At 43.9% G+C, this 16,012-nt stretch overlaps 1 long non-coding RNA gene across 1 annotated transcript in view; it reads left to right on the top strand.

Moving 5' to 3' along the window:
- The first annotated feature begins 4,501 nt into the window (after positions 1-4,501).
- The window catches only part of LOC147023505 (uncharacterized), a 16,885-nt gene continuing 5,374 nt past the window's right edge, over positions 4,502-16,012 (top strand). The window contains exons 1-2 of the long non-coding RNA XR_015060235.1: positions 4,502-4,583; positions 13,624-13,832. This is a non-coding gene — a long non-coding RNA (uncharacterized LOC147023505). The remainder of the gene's footprint in view (positions 4,584-13,623; positions 13,833-16,012) is intronic.

Below are 16,012 nucleotides of genomic sequence, written 5' to 3'. Positions count from 1 at the left end.
ATTCCGTTTATTTGCTTGTTCATTTCGTTTTTCATTTCATTTGTATTTGTATCCATCTTTTCGTTCATGTGTTGTGTATTCGCATCCATCGTCGTTTTCACTTCATTCATTTGCTTGTTCATGTCTTTCATTTCATTTGTATTTGTATCCATCTTTTCGTTCATGCCTTTCATTTCGTTTTTTATTTCATTTGTCATTGCCGCCAGCATGGCGCATAGCTGGGCCACGTCGGGTGCGCTTGAGTGAGCCGTTTCGGCAGGGGTTGGGGAAGGGTCTTGGTGGAGAGGGGGGGGAGGTGTCATACACCGCGGCCGCTGCCGCACCCTCCTCGGGCCCTGGGTTCAGTTGGGCGAGTCCGTGTTCCTGCACAATCAACATTTCCTGCTCGGGGATTCCATCCTGGACCATGGATCCTACACATTCTACATCCATTTCTAATACCCCCGGCTCCCGCTCGCCTTGAGACGCCATCTTGCTTCTCGTGAAGGGTTAATTTGCTCGCTCGTAATTTGGAGGGAATCGGGGGTCGCTTCTCTCACCCCTGGACCGATTCCCGTGAATTTAGCCGGAGACAGGAGAGCCCGTTTTCCTGTTCTCCGATACCAGTGCCGCGAGGAGGGCGATGAATTTGTATCGCACGACCTGACACCAGTGTTGCGGTATTCGCGCCCGCCGGCGTGCTGACGGCCACGTAACTCGAATCGCGGCACGTCGCCCACCGGACGGACAATCCAGTCATGACCCTCTCGGACTAACGCCGGGAACCAGTCACGGGTGGACCTTTCGGTCTCACCGCGATCGAGCCAATCAGCCCCCGCGTGGGATAGGGTTGCTCGCCGAATTCGACCTACCTAAGTACCCACGCGGAGGGTAGACCGGGCGATCGCACCTCGCCGCAGGTCGACTTCGGACACGGGCCACTTAAGCGACCCGTTCCGTACTATCAGAATAACCGAGCGGTGTTATCGTCGACCTCGACGGTTCGATTAATTATCGGGCGTATTCAGCCCACTACCAACCCTTTACGTGAAGCAAGATGAGGATTCAATGGGAGAAAAAGACGAAGCGAAGCGGGAGAACAGTTCAACAATAAAGCACATTTATTCGCGGCACACGGGAAGCACACATTCAATTCCACCAAAAGCACACAGAAAAAACACAATTCCATTTACACAAAAAGCAAATATAAAAGCGAAAACAATGCAGAGCTAATACCGACTACCGAGCACACGGCAACACTTATACAATTCTACCTCACAGACGGCGCCGACAACACATACCCAAAACCAAGGAAAAGAATACCCCCAAGAATGAGGCGGGCCTGAGGCCGAGACCGGGTCGCGCCTACCCGTCTGGTGATGAGACGCGGAGCGGCGATGGCGCCTCACTCCGCGGGCCTCGCGGACAGTGCCTGGCAGGGGGTGGGAAAGGGGCCCCCTTGGTCGCACTATCTCAGCGCGGGGGGAAACAGGAGGGGGTTGCTGATGCTCGGGGTATAGAGGAACTTTATTATCCCTGGTGTGCGTCTCCACCTCGGCCAGGTCGCGCTGCCGGCCTCCCTCGGGCGTGCAGCTCCTGGCACCGACGCGAGCACCCCCTCGTCTGCCTTCGCCGCTGCCGCCTCTCCGCCCCTGGACTCTCCTCTTTGGACTCTCCTCGTTGGACTCTCTTCAGCTTCTCCAGCTACTGCAGGCTTCGGGCTCCAGACTTCCACACTCTCTGACTGACGAACACGGTCCTTTTATCCCCCCCGTAGCTTCGCCTTTGACCCCCTCCCTTTGACCTTTCACCTCGCTCCCCATTGGCCCGAGAAAAAGTGGGCGTGAAGGCTTTTTGATCCACAAATTTGCATATATCGATTGTTCTGGAGGCGGGGCCAAATCGCCCCTCGCTCACCGATTGGACGGCAAAAAGTGGGCGTGTGTCGTTTTTGATCCGTTTTTGAAGCACAAAATCCGTGATTTTGTACACGCTGTTCGACGCGCGCTCTGCACGAATCCAACACCGGTACCCACAGCGGGGCAAGAACGGTGGCGATGCTACGGTTGCGAGGTGTGATGGGAAGGTCGTGGCGGTTGTGGTGAAGCGGCGTTGTGGTTGGTGGTTGATGTTGTGGTTGTGGTGGTAATCATGGCGGTTGGTCCAAAATAAAGATAGTAAAAGAAAAACGGCTATCCTGAAGAGTCGCAGCTCGCATAAATGACATGTATTCCCACTAGACAACGGGTTCGGGCCTAACTACACATGTACTTACCGAGATACCTCACCTAAGGGACCTGAATGGTGGTTTGCGAATCTGGTAACCACAACAATATATATATATATATATATATATATATATATATATATATATATATATATATATATATATATATATATATATATATATATATATATATATATATATAGTCATGCGCCACTTAACGACGAGGTTTTGTTCTGAGAAACGCGTCGTTAAAGGCCCAGTCACACCTTGACGTTTTAGCCAGGAATGGCAACGTATAAAAATGCACGTAAAACGTTGGCGTACGCTGAAGTTTTGACGTTTTTTTAAAAGCTTTGGTCATATTCATAACGTGTTGGTCGTATGCATAACGTATTAGTAATGGGCACAGAACGTTTCGTTGTGTTAAAGATAACTTATACCAACGAATGCTTAGCCTGTTGTCGGCGTTCACAACCTATGCCCAACGATAGTTTAACTTAGTCATAGTGCGCTGCACATATCGCCGACGAACTCGTGGCGTTCTCTGTTAAAAACCTGCTGCACGCAGATTTAAATCATAACCGCCTGAAAATTGGAAGTGTCAACATCGCAGTCACACCTTGACGATTTAGCCAGCGTATGCCGACCAATGAAAAATGTGTCTAAAACGCTGGGACATGTCGAATACGGTATGGGTAAGTTGTGTATACGTAAGGAGCACGATGAAAAACAATGAAGTACGCTGGCATATTACGTGGTACGTCTAGTACGTCGTGAAATTTCAAGCATGCTGAAAATTTTATGACGTACTCGACGTATGGCTCACAAGTTTCGCATACGCTGGCATAAGTTCTCGGCACGCTCCACAATCGTTTACACACGTCGTCGGCCACACGTTACTTGTAAGTTACTCATAAGTCGAAACACGTCGAGGTAATGTTTAGCATACCCGAAAGTTAATTTTTAACCTACGAGTAACGTGCTTTGAACCTATGAGTAGTGTGCTTTGAACCTATGTGTAACCTATCTCAAACGCACATTGGCGTATGTAGACAAATTTGATTGACGTCTTCCGGACGACCACAGAACTTACTGAACGTGTTTGTAACTTACAGCTACCGTATAATGGCGTATTGGCAGCGTTTTGCGGAATTGGTATATACAAATGGGCTTCACAAGAGGAACCCGTCAGTGTTCCAGACTCCATGTTGAGTGGATGTCAATGTCAGTAGCAGTGGCAGTAGCAGTAGCAGTAGTAGTACTTCGAGAGAATTTAGTGATGTCGATGTTATTAGTAGTAGTAGTTCGAGAGAATTTTTAGTGATGTTGATGTTAGTAGTAGTAGTAGTAGTTCGAGAGAATTTAGTGATGTCGATGTTGGTCGTAGTAGTAGTAGTAGTTCGAGAGAATTTAATGATGTCGATGTTATTGGTAGTAGTAATAGTACTTTGAAGTAACGTGTTGCAAAGTGTGAACAACGTTCGTGCAGCGTGCTTACAAAACGTTACTCATCGGTTAGAAATAAGTTTCGAGTATGCTAAACATTACCTCGACGTGTTTCGACTTATGAGTAACTTACAAGTAACGTGTTTCAACGTGTGTCAACGATCGCATAACATGCCTACAACTTATGGCCAGCATAGCAGAACGTGTGAGTCATACGCCGGCATACGTCGTAAAATTTCAAGCATGAAAAAATTCGAGGAAAACCCAAAAGTTCAACGCTTAAAGCCAGTGTACTACCACTTATGGCAGTGTTTTTCAGCGTGGTTTCAACATATACAAAACGTACCCATAACGTATTCGACGTGTACCAGCGTTTTACACAAATTTTCCAAAAATCGGCATAAGCTGGCTAAAACGTCAATGTGTGACTGGGCCTTAAGCGACGTCGTCGTTGTGCGAACATTTTTTTTTTTCCGTTTTCGAACATCGTACTTACACAAACCTACACACCTAAGCTATATGGTGTAGGCTATTGCTCCTCGGATACAAACCTGTACAGCATGTTACTGTACTGAATACTGTCGGCAATTGTAACACACATCCAAGAGAGACGGAACACACGTTAGATTTACCTTTGTGCTGTTCATGACAGCTATGTGTGTTGTTAGCAGCAGCTTAACAATCTCCTCTCGCATCGCTTAAAGAAAGGTGAATAAATAGCGTTTGGATTTTATAAATACGTAATCATTGCATCGATGTTATAATTTATAAATGAAGAAACGAGCACCTGTCAATTGTGATATATATATATATATATATTTTTGGAACAGTGCGATTGTTTTAACAACATAAAAAGCTTCACTAAAAATAAATTTGTGTCTTAATGTCGACTAAGAACAACGATTTATTCTCGGAATTCTTCAATTCAAAGGTAATTTACTTGCTGGAAGGTAAACGTGGAAACATTGGTTCAGTTTGAAAGCCGATTTCCTTGAATCCCGATTTAGCACGATCCTGTTTTTTTTCGCGATGACATTTTATGGACCTCAACGATCGTATTATAACAGGGCCACACTGTCGTTTATTATCATTATGAGGTATTATGTACTGTACACTGTACATGATTGTATGTGCTATTTTTAGACGAGGCTGCATCACTCGGCGATAGGAATTTTTCAGTTACATTTTTTTTTCTTTTCTTAAAGCTGACAGATTCCTGTCGTATATGCGATCCGTCGTTGCCCGGAACGTCGTTAAGCGGCGCATTATTGTATAATATATATATATATATATATATATATATATATATATATATATATATATATATATATATATATATATATATGTATTGGTACGGTTCTCAGAACCGTATGCATACAACATACAGTTGTCCCGAGTCAGTTATTTCATTAATATACGTGTAGTTCGGTCCCTACCTTTTGTCTCATGGGAAGACGAGGGAATGTGTTGCGATGGGCTTTTAGTTAGGATTATAAATCAAATTTTCCTATTTTATTGTATTTGCCCTTTTATTTGATCTCGCTTGCTACCCTCGTCTCGTCTCCTGAGCCCAAATCCTGACGGGCACTTTGGGCTTGACAAGCACTTCCACCATCGACCCGCTGTCTCCGGAGTCTCGTTTTCTGAGGCAGAATCCCGAAGTTCGCTGTGAAAGCCACATCGGCTTCCACCTTTCCAAACCCAGACATGCGCAGCGTGGGCGGGCCAGACCGGCGTCTGGCCGAAACCCCGCCCAGAACGGCGGACCACATGAAGGCCCGGTCCAATCGGGACAGACAATGATGTCGGCTTCGCCATGGCTCCACTCCGAACTCCGTGATCTATAAAGTATGGGACAATCCTCAGAGTTGAGTGGGATGCGATGGAAGGTTGTCGTTGGATTTGATAGGTCGCGGTTGGTTTTTGAAAGGGAGAAGTCGGAATTTGTGGATGCGAAGGACCTCGACCAAGCCTCGAATCTGGTCCTGCCTACTGCTCATCCCTCACCTCTTTGGACTCCACCAGACACGATTACCACCACGTATGGCTGTGGACCAAACTGCACAGCTTTTGTTGGGTGCCACACCACGGAGCATCCCTTTCCCAAAAACCTCAGGTACCCTAAACTGTGACCTCAACTCCCTCCCATCATGGCTGCAGAAGACCTTTTTCTTTTCGTTGGGTTTATTTTGTCCGAGTGTGTGTCAGCGTGTGTGGCGCCTGTCCGTTAGATAAGCCTGTTTAAGATTTTTTTATTGGTGTGATTGTTATTGCTTTTATTAGTCTCGCATTAAGTCTGCACTGTGTCTGCTTTTATAAGTTACTTGCATAATTGTCACACCACAACTCTCACATCTTTCCCCTGCGTAACACACCAATAAACCTTTTTCCTGTGCCACATGCTTTTCCTCACCTATTGTATATAAATAATTGTAGAAATGTTTCCAGCTTGCCTTTGTCTTTTCCTCCATTGGTCCAGCATGGTTCGCATCTAAGTTTAGCCAGGTCTTTATTCCTGATAATCCGTTCCTTCGAGCCGGTACGTCCTTAGCAGTGCCGCTCGACTGCATCCGATCTGAAAAAGTAGTTGGTAGTTGGTAGAGTGATCTGGTTCGGGCAAGACGTACCGAAGACGTGGTTTCCCGGTTGTTGAAACCGCGTGGTTAATTGGGTAACCTGTTTCTAGACAGGAGGACCCTATGCCACGCGGTTGAGGTATTGGCGTACACGGTCGGTTAAGCGAATTATCCGTGAGCGACGGCCTACAATTGCGGGGAGTCTGGTGGGAATCGACATAGTTTCCCCCACGTAGCGGTCGTTCTCTCCGACAGACCCCGGCCCGCAACAATATGTTGTTGCGGGGGTGGCCAAGGTTAACACCCCGACCCAAACTGTGGTGACAGGCGGTTAACAACGCCAGCCCCTGGATTGCCGAACTTCTCCCTTGGAGGCCTACAGCCAAAACTCTTGGAGATTAATGCGCGCATGTGGGAAAAGGGTGCAACGGCGGAGGGACAGAGGAGCACAGCACAGGAGGGATTTATACTCGAACCCCACTACAAATACACGGATACAGTTACTTAAAATGAGCACATTTAATGAAAATACACAGATATTTTACAAAGGACGATAATCAAATAGTAATGATAATAATGTGAAGTAAATAATTCCTAAAGACGAGGTGCCTCCACACATGGACTAAACTACAGACAAAGGGAAAACAAAATAAAAAAGAAAACCCTTCCTTTATTCTTGTTCTTAGCTTGGCCCAGAGCTGGTCTTTGTGGAATTTGGAATTGAGGCGCTTCCACCAGCACGTGCAGATGCACGCAAAATGGCGCCAAGTTGCTTCTCTCATAGCGGGACCAATGCACGCCAGGCAATCCGCGAGCGGCACTGAACACCAAGGCTCAGAGACCCAATGCAGCTGCTTCATGCGTCGATCGTCCTCACTGACCCAACCAAGAGCCAAAGGCCAGTGTCTTGCTTCATCACACATGCCAAATCACCTCAGCGTGAATACAAGGATAGTGCTGTCCTCTTTGTGTGTCAAAGGAAAGCCAGCCGTATAGCCCTGTTCTTACAGGCCATCTCCTCACTACGTTCTTTCTCGACCATGAGCGTTCCTTCCTTCAACTCAACTCTGTCTTGAATGTGCGTTCTCCCTAAACTCAACTCTCCTCTGACTCCGTGCGTGCGCTCCCAATCTCTCGCCTCTCAAAAAATGCTGTTTTCTCGCCTCTCAAAAAATGCTCTCGCCTCTCAAAAAAAAAAATGACGTCACGCCAAACAATCCTCCACATCCGGGGCGTGGCGTGCTCACGCAAAACCCGGGAAGGCAGGGCTTCTGCCTGCTTGGCAAGCTTCTGACGTCACGCCCATCAATCATCAGTCTCAGGGGCGTGACTTCCCCCGCCGTCACCCTTGGAGGTGGAACTTATGCCTGCTCAGCACGTTTGCTTGTTTCTTATCATGGTTTTGATTATAAAAACATAGGGAAAAGTCACAGGGGGGCAATTACATACTGGGGGAACTTATTCTTACTCCCTCGCTAATTAACACCGCATCACCCCCCATGTGGTAACACATAACACTTAAGCTCACAGTTTCCCTACAAAATTACATTGAGAAGTCTCCAACACATCCCCAGACCAAACTACTCTATTCAATCCTAAATTCCCCACAACCATAACAATATATGTATGCATGTGTATATGTATGTATGTGTATATATATATATATATATATGTATGTATGTGTATATATTTATATATATATATATATATGTATGTATGTATATATATATATATATATATATATATATATATATATATATATATATATATATATATATATATATATATATATATATATATATATATATATATATATTACACATTCTCAGTGAACGAACTACGACTTGACCTATCGCTTGAGGCGCTGCACAACCAAACACAGTTGAATAGACTCTGAACTTTGTTTAAGTCATTCGACATATTCAGTGACAGAGCAAATATTGTAGAGTGCTCGCCAAGTAACTTAAGCACTCAAGCAAGCCCTCCAACAAAACAGTTGATAAGGAATGGCTGGCTTGGCAAGCAATTAGTGATCGCCGATCGGTCATATTAAACACCTCCCGGAGATGCCCGAAATGTCAAACTAAGTCTAAATTGGACAAATGAATGCTTTCTTTTTAGCAGTCTGAACTGCTATGTTCATTTCTGGAGTTTAAATTTTGTATTTCAGCCCAGTTTAAGATATTCTAGAGGTTTTGGCATGTGGAAATGAAATAAAGCCATGAACACTGGCATTTCTGAGCATTTATAAGCATCACAATGTATCCAGTGATTCATAGGTATGATGATGAGGCATTCGATGATACGAGTGAGAAAAGTGAAAAAAAACTTTACTTAAGATACTGTTGTGGCCTTTCCCAGGTCAAGGCATTGTTCGGCAGGCCAAAAAAACCATGGTGAATTAAGACCCCAATGAGGGAAAGCTGGATGACCAAGGATGAGCCTTGATAAAGGATTATTAAGGAAGGCCATTAATTATCTGCAAAAGGGCTGTTTATATTAACCCAAACACCCAGTTTTCACTCATGCACTCCCTTGGAGTTGCCTTCGTATGCATGCAAAGTGTCAGGCCGCTAGGTTTCATGGCTTTGGAGTTATAGAGGAGATGCACACACTGATTCCACCATTTCCAGCTGAAGAAAGCTGCATAAAGCAAACAAGAACCAAGAAAGGCCCCCGTTCCCGAGCTGTTTTTCCAAAAGAGAGTGGGGGTGACAGTTGGTGGTGGTGACTGTACGGCATTTGTAGTGGCAGCGTAGCAGTGAGTTATGATGTGGTGGTTGAGGTGGCGTGGTTGTGGCTGTTAATGGCAAAGGTATGTGAGCTTGGGTTGTGGTCCGATGGTGTGATTTTTACGGCGCATGCGCTGTATACAATTGCACCGAGTTTGAAATGTACCTGGCGTCGTCTACCACGTCTCCGGTGGGTCCGGTGTCCCCCCCCCCCACGTGCCTCAAGACAGCCAATGACGGCCGTCCGGTAGATGCAGTGCGTAACCTCGACGGAAATGGCGACAATTGACGGAAATACCCGAGTATTTCAATGGAAACTTGTGAAACTAATGTGATATATATGTGAAAACCATTTAATTTATTGCTTGATGGAAAAAAATGAAGAAACGCTCCCCTCATGTACGAACGAACGAACGAACGAATGAAAGACGTCATTTCCACTCACCATGGCATTTCGCGCCAAACGCAGAAAGCTAAGTTCTTCTTATGCCATCATTCTCTTTAATATTAGCCATAAACAAGAGTTTCGTCATGCATTCGTAGTTGAAATTTACTTACAACAAGAACGAAAAAATAATCTCCTCAGATTCAACAAGAACGAAAAAAAACCCCCGAAAACATCACGTGCAGGACAAGACCAATCAAGCTGAAGGAAACGATACTGTAACTGCACTGCTCCTGATTGGTCAAAGGACACCACGTGTGTTGTGTGGGCGGTGTTATGCACGAGGATTCCAGCAAACAGGACCGGACCAATCATGTTTGTGATGTACATCATGCTGCATCGCCAATCCTCAGCGGCACGTGATACCATTGGACCAATCACGTTCCGCGATGTACCTCGTGCTGCATTCTGACGAGCTCTGGATCAGAGCGAGCTTTGATTGGTCAAAGTAGTGGAGAGGTGGCGATAACCTCTGACAGATGGGAATGAGCAAGGAGGGAAGGCGATGCATCGTTTTGATTGGTTGAAACGTGGAGGAACGGAAGGAATTCTTCTCCTCGGATCCACGTGCAACACACAGGTGTCTGTTTCATAACCCGAATCACTTCACTGCGTCATTAATAATAATATTTTTCTCCTTATTTTAATTTGTACGATTTTCTTTTTTATCAACGTTAAAAAGCTTTAGTGACGGATTTCGACATTTTCTTCATCCGCGAGTCTTCATCGATATTTGTGAAAATGTGATTTCCGTGGGAATGTGATCTGACTGTGAACGGCTGTCCTGGTTTCATCATTCTTTTGCGGCCCCCTGGCCCTGCCACGCTGTATCGAACGATTTCATTCCTTCTGTTATATATAAAGGTGCTTATCACAATAATAATAACAACAAGATTTTTACATTTCAAATATTAAGTACGCTTTTTAATTGTTTTTCAACTGAAAAAGCATAAATTGCATATTTTAACATTAGTGTACTCATTTGCTTCACCACACGCGCTGTATTGAAGGATTTCACTTGTTTATGAAGGAATCTTGATGGTGTATGAAATGTTGTAATGTTGGAGTTTGAGTCTGGTGAAGTCTGAGGTGTAACGTTTGTTGGATAATGGCACACGGTTTGAATCTGAAATGATGCACGTTTGCAAATGACCTGCCCCTGTTGCTCTCGTCCTTGGTGCATGTGCATGAATGTGGAAGAAAGGTCATGTGCAGCAAAGCAAAATAATGTAAAGAATGAAAGATGGATTAAGAATGGAAAGGAAAACACAACCTAAAGCTCATGCAACGCATAGTGTCCCATAAAGCCACGACGCAGAATGGAAAGGCTATCTACAACGAATACTCATGAAATAACTGTCTCGGGGAACCGCTATATGTTGTGTGCCATTGCCTCAGGGGAATGCTGGTTTTTGCAGAACCACAACAGAACCATGGGAGCAGCTCGGGCCTTTCTGCTCTAATTAATTATTTTTTCACATATTTATGTTAATTTTTCCAGAGCTAATTTTTCACTTATATTTATGATGGTTCTATCCCGTTCATTTCTCATTATATTACTATGCCCCCCTGCGGTGTTTAATAGTGGACATGGATGTGTTTCCACACAGGGGGAAGACCCTCTTGAGAGCAGGCCCTAGCTGCTCCTTTGGTTGGTAGCGAGTGCCCCGGAAGCAGTGGGGGGAAGAGAGTGCCATTTATATATGTGGAAGAATTGCATTGCTCAGCTGGTGGGTTGCCCAGATATTTCAGATGGCAGAGCACTGGTACGGTTTGCCAGAAGATGTGGCTTTGATTCCTGGTCTGGGCCTGTAATTTTTCCACATATATTTATGAAGAGTAATTTTGTCTCTTCTATTGGAAATGTAGATGGTGACTTGCAACTGGGCATCAATGGTGATGTACAGAAATGTTTCAAAAAAATACCAATAAATACAAGGCACAGGGAGGTGTAATTTGTTGCATATGATGTGGAACATGTGCAGAGTAAAACGAGTGTTCAAAATCACACCTGACGCTATGCCGAGGCTTCACACTTTGGCATGCTCATGAGGATGTACTGTCAAAATAAAACGTCCCAGAAGATAAAGAAAATAGGATCACATTTGTACATGTAGTGTTTTAAAATAATGCTGCTTGTTATGAAACATCACATCTTTTAGTGTCCTTGAATATTTTCAATAAAATAATTCCAACCAGTAATTTTTGACGGGCATTTGTGCTGTACTCGTATACACATAAATATATAATCAAACAGTAATTCCCACTTTTTCATGGGGTCGGCTGGGGAAAGTTTGGCCCAAGTCTTTCATGAACCCGCTGGCCCAGCCTGATATTTGACGAAGTTGGTGAGAGCATGAATTTGGAAATTGTTTAGTGTGTCGGTGGCAACTTTCTTACTCTTTGCAAACGACACCATGGATCTTTAACGTCCACCAACAAAGGCTGGCAGATGGGACGCCCGGTTTAACATCCTCCCGAGGGACGGCACACACATTGATGCCTTGCCCTGCCTGTGAAAGACCAGGATGACCGTTTATAACTGGATGAAGATTCAAGTTCAGGCAAGAATAATGAGGAGGGAAGCAAAAAATGAGTACCTCCTCAGCATGACTAGCACAGTCACAAGTAATGAGAAGCTTACAAATGATGCTTGCTCTGACTGGTGACAGCAGGATAGCTAGCTCAAGGCCGCACGGTGGCACTTAGTGGCACCCAGGATTAAAATAGCTTGGAAATCGTCTCCCTCTTTGTTGAAAGTCACCCGACGAGCTTTCTCATATTTGTGCATAAAGTGTTTTAAGTCTAAAAATGGTGAGACATAAAGAGATTGCATTACATTTAATGGTGTTTCATCAACACATCTGAAGGCAAGATGAAGACACTTTTGCCATTCGCTAGAACAAAATAGAAAATACTCTCCTTGGAAAAGTGATGAAAATTGGGAACGTGATGATGATTACATTTCCTTGAGCCACATCCTGGCCAATAAGTCGACCATACCTCGTCTGAGTGAGTTGGGTAGGAAGCCTGAATGTCCAAGTAGGCAAAATATGGACGTTCCATCCCAAGAGGCCTCTTCGCCTTCTTTGGACATTAAGGTGTAGTGCAAACGAGCCTAATGGGCAGTGTAAAGGGTCCTTGTAAAGAACCACCCCGAGATGACCCAGCTTTGCACAGTGATCTGCATGACTCCTGGGTAAGCAGAAGGTGACTATATTTCCAGAATCTTAACGTTAAATAGGCTGGAACCTTCTAGTAAGCTGTAGATATTATACAGCAGGAGTTCCTTAAACACAGAATTGGACAAACCTGAAAAATGAATCTTAATGAAAATGAAGCTAAACAAATCTATGGAAACATGATTGGTGATAATTGACATCAAAGCAATTTTTTTTATTCCTTCAATTTTGCTTTGAAACCTAGTCTTTTCTCCATTGGGTGACTGCTTGGTGTCGGAATGTAAGACTGTACAACAATTCGGACTGTGAATGAAATTTTCTAAATGTTCCACATGCCGGTGTTTTTAAGAGATAATGTACCGTTAATAGTGTAGGCATATTTGCAATTTCGTGTATTTTTTTTGTTAACAGCAAAAACTCACTTGATTTTGTAAGAAGGTATCATAAGCTTTAAAAAAAATTAGGGTGGCATTTTTTCTGAACATTCTTAGGGTATGAAATCCAAAATAGCTGCCGAACACTAATAATGCGATATCTTCACAAATACATGTGATAAATTACAAATGAAGTGTCTAAATATATGTTTTCTGAGACCAGGAATCTAATGGAATCATTAAATTTATGTTATATGTATGATCTACATGCCAAATTCCAAAATGGCCACCGCGCACCCGCAATGTAAGCTATACTTTTTCCCTTTGCATGCATTATCAAGCCAACAGGATTTTGTAATTACAAACCAAGTATCTACCTATTTAAAGACATGTATTTTTCACAAAGAATACATAATTAACAAACCAACAAACATATCTAAATAAAATTAAATACTTGAATTACTTTTCAATACAGTGTTCAGTATCTTAAATCGTTTAAACAGGAAGATGTAAAAAGTCATACTGATTCAATGCCTGGCTTTCATTTAGTAGTTTTACCAATGGATATCAAGTGAATTATTATTTTGTGAATGTCATAGAAAGTAACACCTCAATCTTCACAGTCTTCATTTATCCCTGGTTGAACAGTTTTGTTGTTGCAGCTGAAAACCCAGCATCTACAAACTTCCGTACATGGGATATTGTTCTTGCGACAGCTGCACCTTCCTTCGCATCCACGTTTGCACCTGCACTTTTTTATGAGGTGCAACACTGCTTCAGGAGCTGGTGGATTCAAACAGCGAACTGGAGAGAAGTGACTTGAACCTGCATCAAATGTCCAACCAAATGCAGTTGGTGCTGGGAGGCACGGGTGAGTTTCACAAGCTTTTCTCCAAATCATGGATATGTAATGTGCCCGACGAATGTGTAAGTCCAGTGAGCCAGAAGTTGGTGGGAGGTTTTCTCCTCCGGCTGCACGATTTGAGGAGAGGAACCAACGGAGCTCATTCACTTTTTTGTGTAGATTTTGGATCGATACAAAATACAGACAAAGCGTTCCAACTGAGAGCATACATCAGCGGGCAGATCAATGTCATTCCCGAGCTTTGCTAGTGTATCCAGGATCTCATCATCACAAGACATAAATGCCTTGAAGCACGAGTCTTTGGTTCTGCCAGCAAATCTACCAGACATATCGGAACCTGTCAGAGCATGAAAACCTAACAGTGCAGAAGCGCACTTTGGTCCTAAGTTGTTGTATATGCTCCACACAGAAATGTTCCTCTTCAGCCTGCCCTTTCCCGTAAGGAAGGTTGTGGACGTCGGTAAGTTTGGATACATGTAGACAAGCAACAACAAGACGTCTGTGTCTGGGGAACTGACAACAAGTTCTGCTTCATTGAGAACAGTTAGAGCATGCAGTACAAGCAAAGTGTCTGCCTCTTCTTGGCTGTGAGTGAGAAGCGAGTCTGGGATATCAACATTGCCCTTGGTTTGTGTTCCTGAGGTCACCATAAGTTTTTTTTCAGTCTGTTGTTGGAGCTCTTGCTGTGACATATAACTTTGTCAGCCAAATACTCGGTCAGTTCTCCTTTGGTGCGGATATCTGATAAGAAGTCCTTCAGGGAAATATTTTGGATTAAAGTGTTGTCTTTCACGTGGTAATATGTTGACTTTCCCTTGGTCCTCTTTGTCCTCATCTGTTCCTTGAGCGATGTTTTGATGTACCGGTCGAACACCAATCTGACCTCCTCATATTGTGCTGCCATGTTACAGATTATCTGGAGAAAGGCATCTGCAAAGTCTTGGCATGTTTTCATTTGTTCCGTTTTGCTAACTGAATTTACCACAGCCATGCCATCAATAATGATCACTCGGTGTGCTGACGATTCATCTGTTGGGTCAACATTTGTTTGTTCCACTGCTGCGTCTGCCACCTGCAAGGGTACTTGGATTGCTTGGTTATTATCAGATGGCTCACTTCCAGTTGCCTCATTTCTGTCAGCTTGAACCTGTTGTGTGTTACTGTCCAGCTCCTCAAGACGATGAAGGACTGATGCCTTATCATATGCCAGCAGGAGGGATCCATCTGAAGCAAATAGTGATCGAGGCACCACACCAAACTCATAAGTTCCGATGCATTCCTTGAGATTCAGCTCTGGTCGACTTCTTGAAATAACAATGAACCGTTGCAACAGTCCTCACTCTTCTTTGATTTTGACCACCTTGTCTCCCATTCGGATTTCTGTCATTGCATTGGCACTTTTGAAGGTACCCAGTTTCCTTTTGGTCATTTTGTCCCACACAGAAAGTTTTCCTTCCGTGAGGCGTTCAGTGACAAAACCTTCAAGCATCTGTTGCCCAATCTCATCACGCCGAAGGATGTCATTGGTATCAAATTTGGGGCGTTTTGCTATGGTGGTGGCCATCTTGGATTTCAGGCCGTTAGAATGCTCAGAAAAAATGCCACCCTAATTTTTTTTTCATGTTTACAGTATCATCTAACAAAATCAAGTGAGTTTTTGCTTTTAACAAAAAAAAATACACGAATCCTTTTTTTCATGACAAATATGCCGACACTATAAGCCCAAAATTATTCATTCCCTGACCAAATTTGGAGTATTTTGAATCGTGTAATTTGAGGAATGAGTTTCTTCTGGCTTCAGTTACATAAGAATGTGACAAACAGCTGAAAGAATCACTGCAAGAGACATTTCAAGAAATACATTGTTTCGGGGGTATTTTATTGATAGATTTACAAAAAAATGTCATGTCCAGAATTATTCATTCCCTTGCTCAGATCAGTTCAAAGTCACATTCCGTAATCAATGGATAACCTTCTGTTTGTGATTTCAGCCTCCAAACGGTTTTAAAACTTGCTCACAAGGTTTTTGCATGTCTCTACAGGGATTTTGGCCCACTCCTCCTTCGCCAAGGTCTCCAGTTCTTTGAGGTTGGAAGGCTTCCTTGCCATCACTCCGGTCTTGAGCTCCCTCCACAGATTCTCGATTGGGTTGAGGTCCGGACTTTGGCTTGGCCACTCCAGAACGT

Source organism: Eptatretus burgeri, chromosome 7 (assembly GCF_056783735.1).
Source record: "Eptatretus burgeri isolate ZD-2024b chromosome 7, Ebu_testis_v1, whole genome shotgun sequence".
In the NCBI taxonomy this organism is placed as follows: domain Eukaryota; kingdom Metazoa; phylum Chordata; class Myxini; order Myxiniformes; family Myxinidae; genus Eptatretus; species Eptatretus burgeri.
The sequence above is the reverse complement of the archived record's forward strand: the minus strand, read 5'-3'. Positions and strand labels throughout refer to the sequence as shown.